The following is a 25,740-nucleotide window of genomic DNA, read 5'->3' as shown; positions in this document are numbered from 1 at the left end:
GGATGGGAGACATTGTCCAAGATGGCATGCAACTTGGACAGCATCCTCTTTTCAGACTCCACCGTCAGAGAGTCCAGTTCCACCCCCACAACATCACTGGCCTTACGAATAAGTTTGTTGATTCTGTTGGTGTCTGCTACCCTCAGCCTGCTGCCCCAGCACAGAACAGCAAACATGATAGCACTGGCCACCACAGCCTCATAGAACATCCTCAGCATTGTCCGGCAGATGTTAAAGGACCTCAGTCTCCCCAGGAAATAGAGATGGCTCTGACCCTTCTTGTAGACAGCCTCAGTGTTCTTTGACCAGTCCAGTTTATTGTCCATTCGTATCCCCAGGTATTTGTAATCCTCCACCACGTCCACACTGACCCCTTGGATGGAAACAGGGGTCACCTATGCCTTAGCCCTCCTCAGGTCCACCACCAGCTCCTTAGTTTTTCTCACATTAAGCTGCAGATGATTCTGCTTGCACCATGTGACAAAGTTTCCCACTGTCGCCCTGTACTCAGTCTCATCTCCCTTGCTGATGTATCCAACAATGGCAGAGTCATCAGAAAACTTCTGAAGGTGGCTAGACTCTGTGTTGTAGTTGAAGTCTGAGGTGTAGATGGTGAAGAGAAAGGGAGACAGGACAGTCCCCTGTGGAGCCCCAGTGCTGCTGACCACTCTGTCTGATACACAGTGTTGCAAGTGCACGTACTGTGGTCTGCCAGTCAGGTAATCAATAATCCATGACACCAGGGAAGCATCCACCTGCGTCACTGTCAGCTTCTCACCCAGCAGAGCAGGGCGGATGGTGTTGAACACACTGGAGAAGTCAAAAGTCATGACCCTCACAGAGCTTGCCGGCTTTTCCAGGTGGGTGTAGACACAGTTCAGCAGGTAGACGATGGCATCCTCAACTCCTAGTCGGGGCTGATAGGTGAATTGGAGGGGGTCTAAGTGTAGCCTAACCATTGGCCGGAGCTGCTCTAGAACAAGTCCCTCCAGGGTCTTCATGATGTGATTCTTCCGGGCATTCACAGTAAATGCAATGAAACACAATAGACTCAATGAAAACTACACACAATGATGGAAAACAATCAATGTGCAAAAGACAACAAATTGTGTAAATACAAGATGAAAATATTATCTATTATAAATAAGTAATAAATAATATTGAAATTATGAGTTGTAGAGTCCTTATAAGTGAGTCTATTTGTTTTGGAAGCAGTTCAGTATTGGGGTGAGTGAAGTTGCCAACTCTGCAGGAGCTTGATGGGTGAAGGGTAATAACTGTTCCTGAAACTGGTAGAATGTGACCTAAGGTTCCTGTACCTCCTTCCTGATGGCAGCAGCAAGAAGAGAGCATTGCTTGGGTAGTGAAGACCCTTAATAGTGCTTTCTTGTGACAGCACTCCTTGTAGGTGTGTTCAGTGGTGGGGGGGAGAGTCTTTACCTGCGATGGACAGAGCGGTATTCACTACCTTTTGTAGGTGTTTCTGTTCAAGTGCATTGGCATTTCTATACCAGGCTGTGATACAACCAGACAGTACACTCTCCACCGTGCACCTGTAAAAGTTTGTCAAAGTTTTAGATGACATACCAAATCTTCACAAACTTCTAAGAAAGTAGAGGCTTGACCATGCCTTCTTTGGAATGGCATTCATGCGCTGGACCAAGGAAAAATCCTTTGAAATAATATCACCGAGGAATTGAAAGTTATTGATCCTCTGCACCTCTGTTTCACTAATGAGGACTTGCTTATGGACCTCTGGAATCCTCCTCCTGTAGTCAATAATCAGTTCCTTGGTTTTCTGAACAGTGAGAAAGGGGTTCTTGTTATGGCAGCACTCCACTGGATTCTCATTCTCCCTCCTAAATGCTGATTTGTACCCACCTTTGATATGGCCAATGGCAGTGGTGTCATCAGCAAACTTAAATATGGTATTGAAGCTGGTAATAGGAGAAATCCGAAATGACCAAGGGTAACACTGAAGGAGGGAAGTCTGAAACAGCAGTGATGGTAAGCTGATTACTTGAAATTATTGAGCTGAGTGTGTAGGCAGCAAAGGGTACGGCTGAGTTGACTGATCTCAATCAGTGTGATGATTGGCTGCTACCACCTGTTAGTGACTTTAGGTTAAAGGATGTGACAAACTAAACAGTACAGTGCTAACAAATACCATCCAAAGACACATTTGGAAATATTCACATTTGGATGACAATAATACCTCTAAAGAACATGATTTGAGTTGATTCATGATTGAAGATTTTTTGTAACACAGAGGACTGCTTAATGGATCAGAATTTAACATATTACGACCAGCTTTTAAATTGGTTGTTCACTTGTGCAACAGATTATTGCTTGTTTTTTTTAATGTGAAACCTGTCTGTTGTTTCAAAAGGGAGAAAGATGTTGTTAAGTTCAGGAAATATTCAATTGAAGGAAAAGTGGTGTTCACTCAGGGTTGTGATTTTTAAGGAACAAAGGATCTGCACTAATATTAATTACCTGACAGACCCTGAAGACCATTCCCTATACTTGTGTGGGGAAAATTATTGTAGTGGGTGAGCAAAAAAATTGGTGGCTTCTTTTAGCAAGTCTGGAACTAGTTAAAATGTCAAGGTAAAATATGTGAGGTGAATAGAAAAGGGAAAGCTCCAGAAATCAAATAAAAATGTGTGACCATCTGTTCTATTAATGCTAACCCACCCAATACCATGGGATTGGTTTGTACAAATATGTATTTGAAAGGGGTTCCTTGAACATTTCCCTGCCTGATTTGTTATGAATATTATGCTAGCAATGGAAACTATGATGTTTTTCTTGCTTATAATGAATTGTTGTCTCTCTCTCCTTAATTACAGTAGGATGGTATCTCAAATATTTGTTTTTTCTTCCTCAAGGTTCAACACGTTACTTCTGTGAAGCATCCTATCCAGTGTTCTGGCTCAGATCCGATTTAATCATTACACATGTGGTTGGCAGATTTGGGTGTCAGCCAGCGCTGGGCCTCCAGCCTGTAGCCACATGGGAGAGAGCCTGATATCTTGATCACTATCCTGCAAAGCTACTTTATTTCAACCTGTTTATAACAAATTCAGTTACTTCAAATAACCGTTTGAAACAATTCCATCCTTGCTAAATTACATTTTACGCATTTGGACATGATTAGACTTTCTTCAGTTTATTTCTAGACTTGCTGTCTTCAGTGGTGCAAAGCAGCATAATGCTCACTTTGAAATAATTTGGTAGTTTAGAGTACAAAAAACAGAGAGTAGTATTCTTGCAGCTTGGAACATTAAAATAATCTTCATTTTCAGTGTTGGAACCTTTGTGACCTTATCAGGAATATTTTGACAGTTTAACTGACAAAATAGTTAATGCAATTCAAATACTTAATTTGTTTTCTTCTATTATTGGATTTATTTAAGGCTTAAATTTAACTGGAACTGCACTATTTGTGCTCTGCATCATGCAAAGATTAAATTAGGTATTTTCTCTCTGAATGTAAGAGGCAAAAAATTCCAGTCCATTCAGCAGCAACCTGTCTTCGAAATGCAAAGGGAAGTCTGAGAGTAAAATCTTTTTCCAATGGCTTAAGATAATTATTCATTGTAGAGAAAAGCCCTGTTTATCTACTCTAGGTATACTCCAGATAATTACTCTTTTTGTGGGATTTTATTATTTTGCTTCAGATCTTTGCTACAATCAAAACAGGATTTAGTTCTGAACACTATTGAAATAAACAGCAACTATTTGGATCCTGCAGCAGAACTTGGGATACAATTCCCATGTCACAGCTTTGCAATGATTTAACAAAATCCTCTGGAACTGATTTGTCCTCTGTTTTAACAAACAAACAGCAGGTGTATAAATAGCTTTCATTCCTCTTTCAAAGAACAAAGGTATCATTCAGCTGCAGTGTGAAAAGTTTTTGGTAATAACCTTTAACTAGGTTTAGTTCTTTTTCAATTTACCAGAAGGTACTGTTGTTCTAGGAACTGTTCCAAATATAATCATTACTCCATAATCCAACTGCATTTGTCATAGGTAAATTGTGTTGGATAAACAAGACGCCAGGAATATGGTCTGCATTTGCAGATGTGACTCTGTAATTTAAGCCCTGTTTACTTATGTCTAAGTATGGCTTGTATAGACACAGACTCAAAGTCCCTGTATTTCTATGTTTAAAAAGCTATATGTCAGCGAGCTGCAGCAATGGGGGAAGGACAAGGATTATGAATATAATATATGAAAGATACCATAAATGGAGCACAGCACAAGAATAAATGGCTTCAAATTACTTGATAAATTAACTTATAGATTTTTCTATGAGTTTCTAAATAATGTATAAACAACAAGATACATTCTATTCATGAAAACATTAACTAAAATCATAGTGTGGATTAGATACAGATTTCTAGCTCATTCTTATTGGAATTTTTATGAATATATTTCTATCAATCCACAGGTCACAGTGGGGATCAATCTCTCTGGTAAATGTTAGAATATGAATTGAAATGTATCAGTGTGTAGCTATTTTAATTCATTTATTATTTCTAATAAAATTTACTTCTGGTAATTTTAAAATGGTGAAAAATAATTCATGACCATATAGTATATTTTCTTCTTAAGTTGAGTGAAATTAAGCCTCGCCACATCAGCTCCAAACATGCAAGCAATATGCTTATATTTCATGAAGGAATTAAGGAATTGATTACAGAGCCATATGACTAGGGAAAGAAATAGGACCGCAATGATTATTCACATTAATAATAAATAAAAACTAAAAATGAATTTCTTTCATGATTTTGGCAAAGAAAAAGCAATAATCAATAACAGAAATAATAAAACAAAACAGGGAAGCAAGCTATACCTAGTTGTGTGAGGCAGTGAACAAAAGGAATCAAGCAAAAAATAAGCTAATAAAATCACCATTTATTAATATATATGAGGCTGATTTCTTTGGTCTGAGCAGAATCATTAACATATCAATCCTATCAATGAACAAAACAGCAGGAATTACAGCAAATAAAATTGAAGACACAGAAAGCACTAAGTGTGGAGAACCTGAACTGAGCCATTAATTGACCCTCATTAGCTCAGTCCAAAATTTCAAGGAGGTTCATGAAGTTGCCGCATGACGTGTAAAACTTTCAGCTGTTGCAAGGTGTAATGCAGATGATGTACAGCCAGATCAACTGCCTGCTTTGTAGTCGGTGTGATTCCCCTTTCTGTTTGGATAGTTGTATAATGTGCAACCAGGCCTCCATAGCCTGCAATATGACTTTGCTGAAGTGAAATTGATTTGCATTATCACCATTATGTTCAGAAAGAAACTAATAATTAGGACACAAGAAACAGAAGCAGCGGGGGCCTCCTGTCTATTCCACTACCTGGTAAAATCATGGCTGATCATTCATCTCAGTGTCACTTTCCTGCACTAATCCCATATCCAATGATACTCCTAATATACACAAAAAAGCAATTTGTTTCTGTCTTGAAAGTACTCGGTTACTGAGCCTTTCTGACTCTCTCAGGAAGATAATTCCAAGTACATTGCTCTTTTGCTGAAGGATGTTTTCACAACTGTTCTGCATGGCCAGTCCCTGTGAGGAAAAGTGTTGTGAATTATTAACAATCGGCCCTTCCAATTGTTAATCACCTGGAATGATTTTGTGCCTGAAGATTTCAGTTGGCACATGCAATTCTTTGCTTCTGGAAAGTTACTTTTCAGATTGAGGGTGGATGGCAGAAAATGTTCTGTCATTGATAGGCAGGGTAGTGGGTCAGGACATCATTTGACCAAGAGTGGCATCAAGGTGCCCTGGCAAAGCTGAAGTCAATGGACATCAAAGGGAACACACTCCACTGCTTGTGGTCATTGGAGGTCAGTCATCTCATTCTCAAGATATCGTTGAAGAGCAGGGCAGTTTTCTATGGCTGTCATCTTCAGCTGCTTCATTAATACATTCCTTCCATCGAAAACTCAGAAATGGGTAATTATTGCATAGTGTTTTCTTCATTTGCAACTCTTTTGCAAATGAAGCAGCCCAGGTTTGCATGCACCAAACCTGGGTAACATTTATGCACTGGCTGATAAGTGAAAAAAACCCCTGTGTCACAAAATTGACCTTTCCAAGGGAGAGTCCGATTGCCTATTCTTGACATTTAATGGCACCTCCATTATCACGATCTCCAGCAACGGTATCCTGGGGTCATTGTTTATCAGAATCTCAATTGGACAAGACACTTCAATATTGTGACTCCAAGATTAACTCTTCACAAGGCCTTTACAACAGCTATAGGGATCAAATGAAGGAATGCTCTTCACTGGCCTCGATCAGTGCAGTGCCAACAACTCCCAAAAAGCTCAACATCAATAGGACTAAGGCAATCCACTTGAATGGTAATTAAATCACCATCGTAAACACCATTTCTTTCCACCACTTTTGGATGGAGTTTACAGTGATGTCATTTACAAAATACACAGCAGTTACTCACCCAGCCCTCTCTGACAGCACTTTCCAAGCATGTGACCTACTCCACCAATAAGGATAAGGGCAGAATATGTAGGGAAACTTGCAGAGAACATGCAGGTTTCCCTTGAACTCATTTATCATCCAGACTATGGCAAGGCCTTCTTTGTTTTTGGGTCCAAACGGCAGATCTAACTCCAACAGCACTTAGAGGGCATCTTCTTAATGAGACTACAACAGTTCAAGAATGCAGCTCACCACTGGCTTTGCAAGGGCAATTTGCAATGGGTAATAAATGCTGGCCTTGCTAGCAACATCCAGATCTTGAAAATAAGTAAAATATATAAAAGAAAAGTTCCGCTGAGTAAGAACTGGATGAAGAACACACTGTACAGCTGCATTATGTTGTACTTTTGAGGACCAACCTCTGTCCTGATGTGCTCTCGGTATAAATCCTCATTTATCATGTTGCAGTGCCAGCTGCCACTTGCTGACTTTTAGTACAACCAGTTTGTACGAGTCCAGTGGGGGATGAAGACTCATAAGATCAGTGTAGTGAGAGTGATGAATTTTATCTTGCTTTTGACTTGTGGAGGTTACCAAGGTTTGTCTCAATGATAACAGCATGTACACTGAAAATAGTAGGCACCCGAGGAGAATCATTTGTCTAAAGCTGTTTTGCAGTGGCCTGCTCAATAGCATCTATGGCTAAAGTTCTTATTTTGCTGAGGTACTTAATTAGTTTTTGTTTTCCAGTTAGAAATAACGTAAAACTTTATGCTTAATCTGGATACAAAATGAACAAAATTTGGGAAAACATAAAGTCAAAACTTCCCCCTCCATAGGCAAAATGTTCTTGTGTATTCTGCTGTGCCCTCAGTAAAAATACAGAGGAAGTCAGTGTAAATCCATCGGGACTCAGTTGCACTCAGACTCTCGAGTTGCAATGAACTCGTCGGTCTGTGTGTGTGTGTTGTCCAGGTCTATTTGTTTTTCTTTTCACTGTTCCAAGAATATTCCAAGTGGCATCCCAAGAAGTGACAGTAAATGGTGGCTGGGCAGGAAAGATGGTAGAGACTGTAGGTCTGCTGGAAGTGATGGCAGAATAGTTGGAAGTGATTGCTGAAAGCAATTAAGTTCAAGTTAAAACTTAAACAATGGTGACCTGCTTTCTCTGACTGGGGACTGGGAGAAAATTCTACTTTGTGGTTGCAACCTGCATTTGTTCAAGACCTGCTTCATGGGGTGCCCTGACAATAGAATTGATCAGCTCAACTTGGCTCAGGGAAAACCAGTCATACAACATGTGCCCTCAATTAGCATTGGGTTCCTTATTTGTTTGTTGAAAGGAAATAATGCCCATTTCAGGTGCAGCCTAGTTCATTTTAATTTTTTGACCTTTACTAAGCTAGTGCTGAGATTGCACTTCATGCCAGACAGACCCATAACTTAGGAGACTGCTTATTGCTCATAAAAAAAAATGGGTGTTGTACAGTTGATTCTCTGTTGTAGGGTTCAGAAATCTTTATGTTGAAGCTTTACCAGAGCTTTATGATTTGGGTCATTATTTTGTCACACTAGGGTGTATAAATAGAAATATTACTTCCATGCGTTCGATTCAGCAGCAATACTCATGGAAACTTCTCTTCCAAAGTAACGTATCGCTGAAAACTAACACAAAACTTATATTATCTTGTATCATCAGTCTGGGTAATTTTGGTTAGCTCACTAGTGATATCTGACCAAAAACATGCAAATTTGGAATTATGGGGACAATTATGTTTTTAGGTAACAGAAATGACTTGACGATAGCTAAGTTTAACAATTATTGGTTACACTTGAATTCATGATTATTTGTGCTTGTTAAATGCATAATTGTGTTCAAAATAGGATTTTTATAAATAAGAAGTGCATAGGTTTAAAATATGTTCTTTGCATGAGATAGTAAATCAGCTCTGTGATAATTTTTATATTATATTTTAACAGCTTTGATTATAATCCATGCATAATTATACCTCTGTTTATTTTTATGCCAAATTTAGTGTAAATAAGGATTGAACAGTGTGCTAATTAACACTGTGGCAATGCACAAATATAATGCAAGTAATAACAAAAGTGTTTTCAAAGAAAATCAGGTTTCTAAATTATGAGGAGCATATTTTTGTTCTGTGAATGCACATATTGATAAAATTGTTCCAGTTACTCTAAGTAACATTGTAGCCAATGCTTGAAAATAAAATGTTCTACCATTGCAAGTTGCATTGGGTATGTGGCATGAATTTCTCTTTTCTCCCCATGATATGGATGGAAAGCAAACTAGATGTTAACTCTGATTCTGATTTGCAGAGTAATCATGTCATAACCTGCAAGATTGGCTATGAAAAGTGTAGCAATAAAATGTTTCTTTTCAAACAGCAAAGTTCACATTCTAATTTTTCATAAGCTTCAAAAGTCTGTTACAGTATCAGATAGCTTTTCCAGACATTATTGCTTTTAAATAATTGCGCTGGATAAAACTTGCATTCTTTTGAAAGACCTCATCATAGATTTACATACATTGACAATAAAGGGCTCATAAATATGTACATTTGCTTTAATGCATCATCTTTAATTTCTCTTCATAAGTCTCTGGAGTTTACGCAAACTTCAGTGCTTTGTTTCTTTACCAATTAAACTCAGTAAATTGGAGCAGGCAACTGTGTATCTAATGTTTGCTAGAAAACACAAATAGATAAGATTTTCAACTGTCTTAAATTTTAGCAACAATTGCCCTTCATCTGCAAAAATAAATGATAATCCAGACCAGTTCTATTAACTTATTAGATAGCACATTATGTTGGAAGACATTCCCTTTGGTGCCGACTTAGAATAGAATCAATCCAGACTGACAGGTTAACAGTATTGTTCTCTCTGAAAGATACATATCCTAAGGGATGGGTTTCCTGCACTATTTGTACTGGTTTCTGGCACCATACCAGACAGCAGATGCAGGGAGGCATTTTACTGAATCCCTACATGCGGAAATACTGGCAGGATTTTTGCTGAAAGCTAAGATGATGGAAAATTATACACAACTATAGATGAGTATTTATAATATAAACATACATTTTGTTTACAATACATGGCATGTTAATGATATTCTGCAAAGTACCATCCATTTTACACTTCTCCAGATGCACTTCTGCCCAGAGCTGTCAAGCCCTTTATAAAATAACTATCCAGAATCTCCAAATGGTCATATCAAGGTGAAAGCCATTTCAAAGGGCATTGGTAGCTCATGGCAAAGCTGCTGCAAAGCCCTTAATATCCAAAGCTTTTCCATAGACTTTTGCTAGTGCTATTTTGATACTCAGCTCTTTAGGAAAGAGGTACAGCATAGTATTTTCATTTTATTAAAGCTGGTTTTGGAGAATTCACTAGAACTTGATATTCAGAAGAAGTAGAGGACAATCCGCTTGTCTATGGACTTGGTTCTCAGCACTCTGTTTGTCTAAAAAGGCTTAAAGAAGCCAATTGACTCACACACAACTATCACCCGGAGAGCACCAAGATAAGCCATGTGTATTTGTAGCAATCTAATTCGTGACCATTCTTCTGCACCTGCCTTGGATTTTACTAATGGAATTTGAAACTAATCCCTCCACCTTGGACGTGCTCAGAGCTTGATATAGTCTTCGGCTTCAAGCACCTATCCAATTTTTCTAACAGGGGCATAATTGCTCCCTGTCCACCTTGGTAAATCTAGGTATAATTTTTTTTTAAGTTTTTTATGCTGGTAGTGAAGTTCTTTTCCATTAAGGCAGTCAGTACCATGATGGTTGATATTTACATCCCGGTTGGTGTAGTAATTATAGACGCTTTCGTACATCTAATTAGTAGGGCAAGTAGTAAGCAAGCATTCTGCACTGAAGGGAAACAATTGTTAACTGCCAGCTGTGGCCGCCCTCTACATGCATCAAGAAACATACCATCTGATACACATAATTTATAAAGGTATACATATCACACTCATTTTCCCTCAAAACTCTGAACAATGGTTGGCATGTTATATTTTTCTGTAAAGTAACAATTCACTTTCAAATTAATTCATAAAATATAACTAATTATTTACAAAGATAGATATATACATTTCTTAAAATTCATTAAACATGAAGCCACTCAGATGGTGATCCTCTCAACTCAAAGCTCAGCTCTACAAATTAAAGTCACATTTTTTAAAGTTATCTTCCAATGACACTGAAAATCCCAATAGATTATTTCTCCAATAAACTTCATATGTATCTAATTTTGCCTCCTGTACCTTGAATATGCATAATAATGATACAATGCAGTACACAATTTTCTGAGTGTCAATTGTAACCCCAACCATGTCAGTATATCCACTCACCAACATTGTGCCAAGCTTCTCATGTTTTGGCTTATTGTGTGTTGCCTTTGCAGATGTTTTCACAATGGATTTCCTCTGCCCAAATTTGTCACTGCCATTGTATAGTGGTCTTCACTTAAGTTACTGCCCTGTAGTGAAGTAAGTATAGCTCTTGCTGGTTGACACTCATTCAGTTAACACTGACAAAACAATACATTTGTCTTGAAAGTTTCAGCCCAATCGATATTCCCAATGGTAGGGAGAGTGAGTGCATGATGTATGAGGCAAACTTCTCCTTTTCCAGATTTTTTAGGACTCTTTGTGTTTCCAATGCATCTCCATGCGATTCTGAATGCTCCTTCCAGCCTTTGAGTTTCCAATGCACATCCTGTAATGTTACAGATTGCAAGGTACCAGCACGATCATGCATTCTCATAATGGCATTCTTGACTGACAAATTAATGTACCATCAATAACACTCTATTTAGCCATACATAGAAAGAGGAAGGCAATATCGTTATTGGTGGAGGAACAAGAGACTTGAGGGACATTATGCTTGCAAATGAACTCTAGTCCTTTCTCTTCCCTCACACTATCTTGCTTAAGCAGCAATTCCAAAAGATATTGCAATGTAGCAATAATTGATGGCTTTGAATTTCTAGAGTCACTGAGAAGGTTGGGTAGCATTTGTGGGAAGGGAAACAGGGCCAATGTTTCAAGTTGAAGTCTCTTTGTTCTAACTTCTGATAAATGGGGGAAAGTGATTGGTGGGATTGCAGTGAGAGTTAGCATAGACTTGCTGGGCTAAATAGCTTTGTTTACATTACACAGAGAATGAATGAACAACTTCTGATTCTTCCTGCATTAAGTCCCAATATACCATCTTCACGCACATTATTAACATTGGGTGTTTGTAACAAGCTACCGCACATCCTGGTGAAGATAAATTCTGCAAACTGTGTCACAGTAACTAATTGGACACAAAATTCAATTTGGTTCTCCCTCAGCCCATCGCTAGAGGGAGGTGGAAATCACTGGCCATGAAACCACAGTTCCAGCCTGGAAAAGAATGGTAGAGAGCACATGGTGCAGGAAGGGTAAGGCTGGCTGATGAGTAGTCAGGGATAAAGTTGTAGAGCAGAAGTGCTCCAGAGAAGAAGATAACCCTGAAGATCCCCGGAGAAAATATATTCTCCAACAATGAATCACAGAGTCTTGATGCTCCACAAAATTGCTCAGCAGGGTTACTTCCATTACTGATGTTATTCAGCATGTTCTGTCCCTTTAAATTGGTACAGCCTTCAAAGTGGTGCTGCGGGTTATGAGTCTGTCTTTTCCAGTGGTGATCTCCCAACTGTAGGTAGCAAAACTGGGAGTATGCCCAGAATAAACAAATGAGACTGACCTGGAAAATGCATAAAGGTCACAGCAGAGTCATGCTGGCAGGTAGGCAGCCTGCTCCAAGTGGGAGTCCTGCTGTTCCAGAAAGCCTGGATGTGGGTCTTGTCACAATTGTGAAAGGCCAGAAGTCCACAGCAAGCTACTTCTAATTCAGTACTACTTGGCAGTAAATTATCCTCTCACCATGAAAAGCCACATGAATGACTAGTGTCGGAAGTGGAAATGTTGTATCCCTCTTCCAAAACCGAGGTTAAGAGTATCTTAATCTCTATCATGTGTCTGATCTCCACTATATCTAGAGTCTGAGGGCTGAAATCCTGAAGTTGTGTGAGAAGTGGGAAATGTTTAGATCTTAGCAGACCATTCGTGCATTCATATGCTCAAAATTACCCAGAGTGAAAAAAGAACACTTCTTTTGTCAGACGAAGGAAAAAAAAACAGATCTCTTTGAAAGTGTGGAAATGCCTTAACAGATGGCTATTTCATGTTGAAAATCCAGGAGTAAACTGAACTAAACACTTGTGTCAATACTTTGGGTGCCACAAATATTTTTCTGCTGAGCAAACACATTTTGATGTGTTGAGAGTTGCCACTATAAAAATACTCAACTGTTTATACTGGAAGGAATATGCTGTAATGTAGTAAAGGTTTATGTACATTAGATCAAGAGCTGAAATAAGGAAATGGAAATCCAAACATCTGACAACAATATATGAATCCAGTGAACTGCAAGGTCAGAAAAGCTCTTTTAAGAAATGGCTAATTAAAACAGTTAAATGGGTGGTTCCTGTGTTACACTTCCATGAGTGAAGGCTTGCAATCATTCTAAATAGATTATTTAATTAGTGACTTTTCCAACAGTTAAATATATAGGGGTGTAGTTAGCTCACAATCTCCGCTATTATTTCTCTCTGAAAAAGTTGAATGATGTAAGACTTAATTTTCCCTTTATATTGAATAAATATTTCTCAGGTTTCCAGCCAGGTATTAGTATCAATTATAACTGATGTTTCAATGACAAACTACGCCATTTTCATCAGGAATGATCCTGGGCATGTCATCCCACCAGATTAGGCATGCCCAGGCATCATCCCCGATGAAGACATTGGACTTTCTCATCGAAACGTCGGTTATAATTGATATCTGTACCCTGCTGGAAGCCTGAGAATAGTTTACTCATCGTATACGCTGGGAAGTACCAAACCCTTTATGTGTTTGAAAAGAAATCATTGCATTACTTCAGTTTGCCTAGTGACAAGATAGAACAGGAACGTAGAGAGGACACAACCTTCCTTTGAGGGATTATGTATTTATTTTAGATGAATGGAACATTTAACATTTCTACCATCATTCCACAGTCCCACATCACAAGTAGCATGGGCCAAATATAAATAAATTAACTCACTGCAGAAAAATTTAAAAAATTTGCACAGGCCATACACTTTCTGTAAATAAACATTATGCACTTTCATGAACTTGGGTCATATGTAAAATAAAATTTACGAGTATTTATAAGATATATTCATTTATATGTTTGCATATGCACAGGCATATGTGTGTGTGCGTGTGAAGTAATGCTGATCTCATTGTCAGGTTAAGGATGAGTGGAACTTACATAATGTGCATGAGTTTTAGGCAAAGGGTAGATCTGATGTTGATAGCTTGCCGATCTGAACTTGGAAAATATCATACTTCTCTAGTACCAAAGGCTTGTAGGGTTACACTTAATTTTTTACACAATAAACATATTTATTCCATTTAAGAATATCAGAGAAATAACCTAAAGGGCATGCAGCTGTTTGGCAGCTGATGCTTAAGTGCAGCTTTAAGAGAATTCGTCTCATTAAAATTACTTTTTTTTTGAAGCAGATGATCAGAAGCAGGAGATGGAGGTGGATGAGCAGTTAGAGGTATTTCCACTATGGGATAAATGACTTCTTGATAGCTCACCGAAACTACTGATCTCATCAGTTAGAGCAAGGTTAAAAGGAGTAATTTTTGCATTCTTCCTTAAGAAACAAATATCCTCACAAATTTGAATGTTGACAGGAGCAACACACAAAAGAACTGGAGGAACTTAGCAGGTCAGACAGCAAGTATGGAGGGAAATGGACATACAATGTTTTGGGTCAAGTCCCTTCTTCAGGATTGGAAAGAAAGAGGAGAGAAGGCCAGTCTAAAAAGAAGAGAAGCGGGTGGAGCAAAAGCTGACAAAATGATAGAAGGAACAAATTGTGTGAGTTGATAGGTAGGAGAGGGAGGGAATGATGTAAGAAGCTGTGAAATGATAGGTGAAAGTGACCAAGGGATAATGAAGAGGGAATCGGATAGGAGAGGGCAGTGGACAATGGAATGAAAGGAGATGGTGAGTGGAGCAAGTAAGTAGTAAGTATGGGTGACGGGCAAATGGAGAGAATGTGGGAGAGGAAAGAGATAGTGTGATGGGAGTCAGTAGGATCAGAGGATCACTGGAGGGTGGTTACTGGAAATGAGAGAAAACAACATTCATGCCACCAGATTGAAGACTACCAAGGTGGAATATGAGGTGTTGTTTCTCCAATCGTTTTTGGCCACAGAGTAGGCCATAGGCAAATGTGTTGGTTTTATCAGACTGTGGGGTCTCAAACTCTTCACATCCTGGATAAGAAAGATGTGGAGATTACTAAGTGGTATCTTCTAGTGAGACATTCAGTATATTTTACTTCACTTTGGTGTCATCTTTGACTCTGTAGTAGAAATCTCATATGGATTAAAATGCTGCTCTGCAAACTCAAGTGCACCATCTTGGTTGACACTTCAGTGTAACATTGAAGGATTGCTGCAAAAGAACAACTTGGACCTGCAAAACGCTTTTGACAACATAAGTGTCTCAAGGAATTTCAAAAATATATTATTAGAAATAACTTGATACTGAAAAAGTTAGGTGACATTAGTACATGTCACAAAACACTGGGTAAGTGATTTATGCTTAGAGGAATGCCTTAAAAAAGAGAGAAGTGTTGGGGACGAGCAGATAGAATTACCGAGGGATAGCTAGATTGTAATTTCAGAGAAACTGATCTATACTTGTCAGTGATAAAATAAAGAATTTCATAGCTACATATGCATCCAGGGTTGGAGGAAAACAATGATATTTGAGGATGGTAGAGTTTAAGATGCTTTCCAGTTCTACAGAGTGACAGATACTTGGGCATGTATAGATAAGGAGACACAGATATTTCTGTCTTCTTTCACAAATGCCACAGTGTTAACCAAACAAATCAGGTTGAGTAGTAAGGAGAAATTTCTCTGCGTATGGTGGCTAGAAAGTAGAATTCATTGCTGCTAATAGTTGTTAAGGCAAATAGCTTCAGTGATTTCAGAAAGAAATTGGATAAGTGTATGACAGTAAAGGAAATAGTTATATTGAAAGATTGAGATGAAATAGATTGAATAAGCACAGAGATGGATAAGTATCTGCACAGTTGAGTCATATAATCTGTTTCTCTGTAGTGTGTTACATGCTTCTATGTAAGAGAGAAATAAGGGAGAACAAGATGAAGGAAATGTTAAAGAACAAAGATAAGATCTTTATTTTCAAGATGATATCACTTGAGAGACAGTTTAGAGTGGTGAACATGGGTGTAATGCGTTGTAGAAACTGGTGTGAATTAGGATAGGAACATCTAAAGCAGATGTCAGATTAAATCATTGACCCTTGTGCCTGCTCCCCCATCAACAACCAGCATGCTCCTGCATTACTGCTATATCTCTTGATTCCCTTAGTGTCTAAAAATATCTATCAATCTCTTTAATTATACTCAGTGACTGAGTCTCAACAATCCTCTTGGAAAATCATTCCAAAGATTTGTCACATAATGGCTGAAGAAATTTCTTCCCATTTCTCTCCTAACTGGAGAATCCCTCATTTTGAGGCTCTGATCTGGTTGTAAACGTCTCAGCTAAGAAAAACATCAGTCCTGCATCTAACTTGTCAACCCTGCTATAATTTGTATCTGCATCAATGAAGATACAGATAGCAGAGCTTAGGCTATAGAAGCAGTAAGCATAGCCTGGGTATTCAACAGCTAGAAGTTGTTGTACATATTGGTACCAATGACATAGGTAGGAAATTAGAGAGGTCCTGAAGAATTTAGGACCGGACTTAGGTAGAAAGCTGAAAACTAGGCCCTTCAGGGAAGTAATCTCTGGATTGTTGCCTGTGACACATGCCAGTGAGGGTAAGAATAGGATGATTTGGCAGATGAATGCTTGGCTGAAGAATTGGTACAGAGGGTAGGTTTTCAGATTTCTTGATCATTGGGATCTCTTTTGGAAAAGGTATGACCTGCACAAAAAGTATGGGTTGCATCTGAACCTGAGGGGAAAGTTTCCTTGTGGGGAAAGTTTAAACTAATCTGGCAGGGGGGTGGGAACCAGAGTGACAGGGCTGAGGATGGGACAGATGGTATACAACTAGATGCAGTGTGTAGAGAGACTGTAAGGAAGAACAGGCAGATGGTAGGGAAAAATTGCAGTCAGTGGGATGAGATAAAGGATATCAAGGGGCCAAAATTGGAAAGAGTGATTAATACAGGACTGAAAATAGTATAATTGAATGCACACAGCATATGGAATTAAGGTAGATGATCTTGTAGTGCCATTAGAGATTGACAGGTATGATGTTGAGGGCATTGTTGTGTCATGCTGAAAAAAGGTCATAGTTGGGAGCTTAACATCCAAGAATACACATTATAATGAAAGGATAGGCAGGTAGGCAGAGGGGGTGGGGTGACTCTGTTGTTAAAAAATGGGAACAAATCCTGAGAAAGAGTTGATACAGGAGCAGAAGATGTAACAACCCTGTAGACAGAGTTAAGAAATTGCAAGGGTAAAAAGTTCCTGCTGGGAGTTATATATAGGCATCAGAACAGTAGCCCTGGTGTGCGCTACAAATTATAACAAGAGATCGAAAAGGCATGTAAAAAGGGCAATGTTGTAATAGTCCTGGGGGATTTCAAATGCAGGTAGATTGGCAAAATCAGGTTGTGTTGGTTCCCAAGACAGAATTTGACAAGGTGCCACACATGAGACTACTTAACAAGACAAGAGCCCATGGTAATACTGGAAAGACACAGCATGGATGGAAGATTGTTTGGCAGGCAGGAGGCAAAGTGTCAGAATAAAGGGGGCCTTTCCTGGTTGGCTGCTGATGACTAGTCAAGTTCCACAGATGTTGGTGATGGGACCACTTCTGTTCACATTATATGTCAATGATCTGGATGAAGGAATTGATGACTTTGTGGCCAAGTTTGCAGAAGTCATGAAGATAAATGGAAGGGCAGTTAGTATTGAGGAATTAGGGTGTCTACTGGAGGACTTTGACAGATTGGGGAATAGGCAACAAAGTGGCAGATGGAATATGGCATAGGGGAGAGCATGGTCATGTACTTTGGTAGAAAGAATAAAGGCATAGACTATTTTCCAAATACAGAGAAAATTCAAAAAGCTGAGGTACAAAAGGACTTGGGAGTCCTCGTGCAAGATTCCCTAAAGGTTAACTTGCTAGCTGAATTGTTGGTAAAGAAGGCATATACAATGTTAGCATTCATTTTGAGAGGACTAGAATACAAAAGCAAGGATTTTATGCTGAGACTTTATAAAGCATTGGTCCATCTGCAGTTGGAGAATTGTGAGCAGTTTTGGACCCCTTATCTAAGAAAAGATGTACCTGGCATTGGAGAGGGGGTTCAGGGTAGGTTCATGAGAATTATCCCAAGAAAGGACGGATTAAAATTTGAAGAGTGTTTGAAACCTCTGGGTCTGTACTCACTAGAGTATAGAAAAATAAGGTAGGTTTCATTGAGAGACCTAGATGGAGTGGATGTGGAGAGAATGCTTCCTATAGTGGGGAAGCCTAGGACCTGAGGGCATGGCTGGATGATGTATTGGTATTACAGATGAGTAAAGACCCTATAGATGAATGAGAGAGGGTTAGAGCCTATGGTATTACAGGAAACTAACATGAACAGAAAATTCGCTGACTGGCGGGAAGAAAACAAAGGGGGTGTTTTTGTTGCTGCATGAATGAAGTCACCGGAGAAAAGTACTAGTGGTTATGAAGCAGCTTCTTTGTTTGACAAAGCAAGGAACAGCAGGCATCATACTGAGATGCTTTGAATGGAAAAGTCTAGCTGGCCGAACGTGGGGCTCGATCTTTTATGTGCTAAGCATCAAAGGACAATTCCATATTTACAACTCATCTACAATGCTTTTTTTCAAATGCACAAAACTCACACCTCCCAATTCTCACCCACACCGCAGACATCCAACTGAATTTTAATCAGCATTGTCTGCTCTGTAATTCATGACATTTAGGAACCTAATGTTCAGAGCTGCGCTTCGAAGTTTCAAAGCTCAAAGTGCATTTATTATCGAAGAACGTTAAATTATACAACCTTGAGATACGTTTGCTTATAGGTAGCCACTAAGCAAGAAGCCTAAAAGAACCCAATTAAAAAAATAAAACAAAACTACCCCTCCCGGTGCCCACAGAGAAAACAAAAAAAAAACACAAAAATAATCACATAAACACTAGAAGTGAGCAACAACAACAGCATTCTGAACTAAAATGAGACCTTAGATTCAAATTCCCAGAGCAGCCAGAGTAGGCCCAAAGCATTAGCATTCAGTTCATCATATTAGTGGGGCAAATCATTGCAAAGTTTACAGACATGAATCATAACAGCTGGGGACACTCTCACAGCCTTAACGTTGCAGAGAGAGAAGCCCCCAGATTATCTGGGCCTGTATTTAAGTTGCCCAAACTCGCACTAGGACCTGGGCCCCATTGTTGGCAAATCACTCCGGTCCTAGATTTTCACTGCCAAAGGAGCCACTCTCAACCTCTCCAAATTGGTTCGTGCCTGGAGCGATCCAACCTCGCTCGACTCTCGACACCTCGCCTTTTCCAGTTTATATGGGCCGGCATTTAGATAGTCCAATCCTGGCCCTCTCCTCAACAAGCCACTCTGGGCCTTGGACATGCCACGCATCGATTCACTTCGGACCTGAATTTTTCTGCCAAAGAAGCCGTTCTTGACCTCTCCAATTTGGCACAGCATTTAGAGTTATCCATCCTCACACCCAGGCCAACTGGATGGCATTGGAATTCCACTATCCCGTCTTCTCCCCTCTCCAAACAGCATGGTTCCCACCACAAGTGTGCCACTTTTACAGTGCACCAGCAGCGAACATCCCTCAAATCTGCTTTGCCTTTGCTCGTTTTTTCATTGCTTGCGGTGATAGTTTACCACAATTTACATAAAAAAGAGTTAATAATGTTTTTAATCAAATTCTTTTGCTTTCGAACTAACAGTTAGCTGTCACACATCTTTTGGAATTCCATCTTAACCGGAAGTGAGTTAACTTTAAATTAAATTTCAAATTAGATCTACAATTTATATTCAGATTTGAAGGTTGGTGGCTGAAGTCATTTGCTAAATGTAAATGTGCTAAACCCAAAAATCACTCTAACAGTTTTCTGGTTGGCTACCAATGACGAGTGGTGTCTTGTAGGGGTTGTGTTGGGTTCACTACTTTCCATGTTATATATCAGTAATCTGCATGAGAAAATTGTTGGCTTTGTGGCCAAATTTGTGAATGATATGAAGATAGGTGGAGGGGCAGGTAGTATTGGGGAAGCAGGGAGTCTGCAGAATGACTTAGACAGATTAGGAGAATGGGCAAAGAAGTGGCAGATGGAATATATTTTACAGAAGTGTGTGGTCATGCACTTTGGTAGAAGAAGTAAAGGCATAGACTATTTTCTAAATGGGGAGAAAACTCAAAAATCATAGGTGTAAAAGGACTTAGGAGATGTTGTGCAGGCTTCCTATAAGTTAACTTAACGATTGCATTGGTAGTTAGAAAGGCAAATACAATATTACCATTCATTATGAGAGGACTAACATATAAAAGCAAAGATGTAATGCTAAGGTTTTATAAGGCATTGGTTAGAGCACATCTAGAGTATCATGAGCAGTTCTGGGCCTCATATCTAAGGAAGGATCCAGGGGAGGTTTATGAGAATGATCCCTGGAATGAAAGGGTTAACATATGAGGAATAAGTTCAGATTCCGGGCTTGTACTTGCTGGAGCGTTTGGGGGGGGGGGGGGCATGCGGAGAAGGTGTCGTGTGGTTATGTTTTGTAACTCCAAATCATTAACCTAATCCAAAGGACCACACAGGATTCCAAAACATGGGTCTGCCTTCGTCTTTGTCAATAATCTCAATGAGAAAGTTGTTAGCTTTGTGGCCAACTTTGTGAATGATGCGGAGATAGGTGAGGTGTGCACGTATCATGTGGCAGCATGATGATGTATGCAATTAGCATGTTTTCAAATATAACCAGTAATGAATTACTTAAATAAACAAGAATGATTAATCAAGCAATATATATATATATATATATATATACACAATCACTCAAATATTATTGAAATATTTAATACACTACAGGTGGGTGTGGGATCTCATTGAAACTTATCAAATATTACACGGCCTCAACAGAGTAGATGTGGAGAGAATGATTGCAATAATGGGAGACTCTAGAACTAGAGGACACTGCTTTAGAATAAAAGGATGCCCTTTAGAATGGAGATGAGGAGGAATGTCTTTGGTCAGTGGGTAGTGAATTTGTCAAATTCATTGCCACAGACTGCTGAGGTGGACAAGTCATAGGGTATATTTAAAGTGGAGATTTATAGGTTCTCGATCATTCTTTGCTAATTGAGGGTTACGGGTAGAAGGCAGGAGAATGAGGTTCAAAGCTTACAGCCATGATCGAATGGCCTGATTCTGCTCCTATGCCTTATTATTGGTGAGCTCATAAAATGAGGAGCTCATATGATGGAGAAAACATTAACATAAGCTGTCAGTTACTGGAATTGCAGGCTGTACATGCCACTTTTATCTGCTCCGATTTTGTGGATGGTGAGTCTGAGAGTGCATTCATTTATGGCTATAATCAACAAAAAGTGATAATAGAACTATTACAGGAAGTAAAAGTAGTACTGGAAATGTTAGTTATATGCAATTCTTTTAATATATATTGGATAGATTTAATTGCATTTGAGATATTAATGGTAAAAAATACTAAGATTATTGCTAAATAGCGAGAGAACCTTCTGAGTATTATTTCTAGTTAACCAAAAATACTAAACAACAGTGCATAATCTAATGACATAATAATGTACAAGGATATAAAGAAATGTTTCTAGTGATTACCATTGATGAGTTAGTAATTAGGAATGCAACATTTAGCTGAGGAAATAATTTGCCCATCACTCAATATACTTCCATATTAAGCCCACTTCATGGTATTTATGTTAAAAGCACTCTTAAACATGAGAGGGTTCTCTGATAAAAGAATGCTTACAAACAGATAGTTGCTCTGCATAAACTTTTTTTCAGATGTCAGTCTTTCTTAAAAGAAGTGTAAACATTTTTTGAATAAAGAACATATATCGTCTGTACATAGGTGGATTTTGCAGCCAGACAGCTTTAACCAAACAAGACAAAACAAAAAAAAAACCTGGTCATTACATTGATTTTTGTGCCAAATATAGTTTTTGCCATCATAAATCTCAAGTTGACATCTGCACAAAGCTTTTCCACCTAAACACTGCCAAGTAAGGGTGTTTATTCACAGATTGGCTGATAGTTTCTATAGCAACCAATGCCACAATTAGACAAGTACAATCCTGCATTCAAACATGCACACAATTCATTATCTCAGCAGCTATTGTTGACAAAAAGGTATTAGGAAAAATATTAATAAAAAGGGAAAATAACTCCACTATCTGTAATGAAATAAATTACAGAAACTATTGAATCAGTGTCCTGATTCATGTTTCAGCCTGTAAAATGGAACTTCACAACCCAAGAGGTGTGACATATATATCGAAGTAAACTTATATCCATTGTGCTAAGCAAACTTCATCTGGTCTCTGTTGAAAATTTTATAAATAATTATTTATGTCAATCAAGTAACCGTTCTCAGGAAGACTGAGATTAAAGATCATCCCAAGATGGTAAAAACTCATCATCCTGGTTGTTGAAAGCATATCTGCGGTCAAATTTTCACTACAATTATGCATTCTAGTCATTAATGGTCATTTCTTGTTGTAACTTTATTCTGACAGGAAGGTGTTCTCTGATTCCTTTACCTCTTAAATTCATATGACTAAATCGTTTACCTGGTGGACAATGAGAATAAGTGCGGGTGGTTGACATAATGCTACAAGTCCCAGATTAAGGGAACCACATGTGGGAAGTAACCAACTAAAGCCATGATTGTGGCTTGGTAAAATAGCGGTCTGAAAGCAGGTAACCTGCAAACCATCTTGGACAAGGAATAATATAAAGGACAAAAAAAAATGAAAACACATGAGAAAGAAGTAAGCAGCCAATACATTAAGAAGAATTGAAAAATATGCAGCTGGTAAGACACATCTGAAGTTGAAGAAATAAGTTGAAGGAATAAGTTGAAGAAATAAGGATGGGAAAACTACTCATTAAAAATCAGCAGAAAATTCCAGCAGTCAAATATTTGAACCCTTTCCATGCTCTTACATGTAGCTGCTTCTCCCTAATCCTGTTTTGTTACACCTCATTGCTTCTCTAAATAGTTCTATTTAATGGCAATAATTTTGTGATGGACATTTTAAACATAGATGGATTCGACTAGATGTAGTATTACAATGAATATGTTATACCAATATTATTTAGAAAACACATTACTGTATATAATATGTATTATCATATATAAATGTGTATTACATTGAACCCTAAGATCATTTAAGGTATTTTCCAGAATGTTCAATCCTGACAGTTCCTAACTTATAAGTTCTATTTTCATTTGGGAACTAGCAAATTGACAAATATGTATTTGGCATGGATGTAAAGAGCATATTTTTTTCAAAATGACTTTTAAAGATGTTTAGAATATCAAAGAATGGTTTATCATTTTTGCACAGAAGAAACTTATGTTGAAATATGCTAAAAGGCATTATCATTGCGTGTTTACAGTATAAAGGCCTGAGGCCAGCCCTCATTAAAAGGCGTGTCACTATTAAATGACTAATGAGACATAAGCACTGACCCTGCTACCATTATTAATGGATGATGCTTGTGTTCTGTCATGAAAGAGAATTCTATGGCAACAGATAAACATAAAACAGCAAAATATGATGAATTTAGGATCACACCAAACAATTGTGGATATGGATTCAAGTTATTAAAATGACAAAAGAAAATGTCTAAATCAGATTGAGATGAATACTAAAATGCTGAATGTTATCTGGAATTATAAATCATAAAGTTATTGAATAAGGATGAAGAAAAAATCTCTGTGGTTTGAAAAATAAAAGCACTATGATTAAATTGTAATGGGAGAAAAGAATTAGAATCAATCAAATCAAACATTTTACAGACTCTCTTGTTAATGACAATGCATTTCAACTTCTAGCTTAATGTATTATATGCATTATTTGATCAGTAAGCCAACTGATGATGCACTGCAAATTGGTCTTACAAATGTATATATCCAGGAACAAAGCTTCCAATAATTTATTTTACCAAAATGATTCCATAATATTCAATACTTAAAAAATGTTAATTCAAATTGTTTGTATGTATACTTAAAATTAGGAATATTAATTTACATAATTTCATACAGACTACTCCTCTACTGTACTTTTAATTGCAAATCTTTGCACTCAATAAAGACTGCAAACACTGTGGTAGACAGGGATGTTTTTACAGTAGCTACAACAACTACATTTTCAAAACTGTTTGCATTCACAAGAGTAAAGGAATTTTCTCAAACAAATAAAATCATATTTAGATAAGAAAGCTGCCGTTCCTTCATATGCATGCGTCACCCTCCAAACTAGTGCGACACGAACTATAAAGAAAATGTGGATAATCTATATAATGAGGACTGGGCCAATGGACCATGCAATCTCATTATAAACATTCATCACACAAAGTGGAATGTAGTCAATATGAAAATACAGTAATACATTAAACAGGCTAAACAGAAATCTGAAGTGTGGTTTAATGCCACAACACTAGAACTAATAACACTGAAGTATGAAAATATTAAGTTTTGAGTGCAGGATACTCCAGTTGGTGTTGTGGTCATGAGTATCCCATTAAAAGTGATCTCACAACAAAGCAGAAAACTGCTGGAAATTCTCAGTCGATCAGTCAGAGGCCCCAGAGAAAGATGAAGGTCAAAAAATTAGCTGTTTCTTTCTCCTGTTGAATTGTTCCTAGATTGTTAGGATTTTGTTTTTTCCTGTAATAGGCTTTCCATCCTGATGACTTTGTTTGGGTAATGTGCATTATGTTAAAATAACAAAATACAGGCAAAGCATGTTAAATTATCAAGGGATATCAGTAATCAGAGAGGTGAAGGACAAGAGTGCATAGAGCTAAGAGTAGAATTGGGGAAGTAGAGAAACTATGATTGCAACTTTTGAAAATGATTTCTCATGTTGCCCAGATGCATGATATTCTTGTCAGAGTCTCTGTGTCCTGGTACGGGTCTGACTGCCTCAGACCTCACCCCATAGTGCGTACCACTTCATAGGATAAGATCTATTTCAGTTTTCCTGTACAATTAATGTTTCCTTATTGCTAGAGTTTACTTACATTAGAAAGAAACTGCCTGAGTAATGGTAGGGTTCGGAGAGTTACATATCCTCAGCCACCTTTACTTATGAGGGTTTCAGATAAGGCTCAGAAAATGTACGCTATTTAAATGCAAACTGGCATGTTCATAATTGAGTGCTCCCTTTCAGAATAGGATATCAAGGTGACATGAAACACAACTTGAGGGAGCTGCCCTGGACTAGGATCATCTATGCAGTGGCATGGTAGTGTAGTGGTTAGCACAACGCTTTACAGTACAGGTAGGAGTTTGTACGTTCTCCCCGTGACTGCATGGGTTTACTCTGGGTACTCTGGTTTCCTTCCACAGTTGGTAGGTTAATTGGTCATTGTAAATTGTGTTAGGATTAAATTGGGGGGTTGTTGGGCAATGTGTCTCGAATAGCCGGAAGGACCTATCTTCCGATAAGGACCCATCGCTGTATCTCAATAAATAATTAAACTATCTCAATAACATATAACATATAACAATCACAGCACAGAAACAGGCCATCTCGGCCCTTCTAGTCCGTGCTAAATAAATAAATTAATTAAATTTCTACAATGTTGGAATTTTATTGCAAAACAGTCCAGATTTAGAAAAATAAAAACAAAAAATGCTGTAAATACTCAGCAGTTCAGCCAATATCTATGGAGTGAACAAGAGAGTTAGTATTTCAGGTCAATGTCTTTTAACTAGAACTGGAAGAAGTTAGGTAAATGAGGGTGTAGAAATTATTTTGCATATGGAATTTTTGTATGCCATGTAAATGTGAATCTAAAATCTGATGATTAAATGCCTTTGACAC

Source organism: Hypanus sabinus, chromosome 19 (assembly GCF_030144855.1).
Source record: "Hypanus sabinus isolate sHypSab1 chromosome 19, sHypSab1.hap1, whole genome shotgun sequence".
In the NCBI taxonomy this organism is placed as follows: Eukaryota; Metazoa; Chordata; class Chondrichthyes; order Myliobatiformes; family Dasyatidae; genus Hypanus; species Hypanus sabinus.
Note: the sequence above shows the minus strand (reverse complement) of the source record.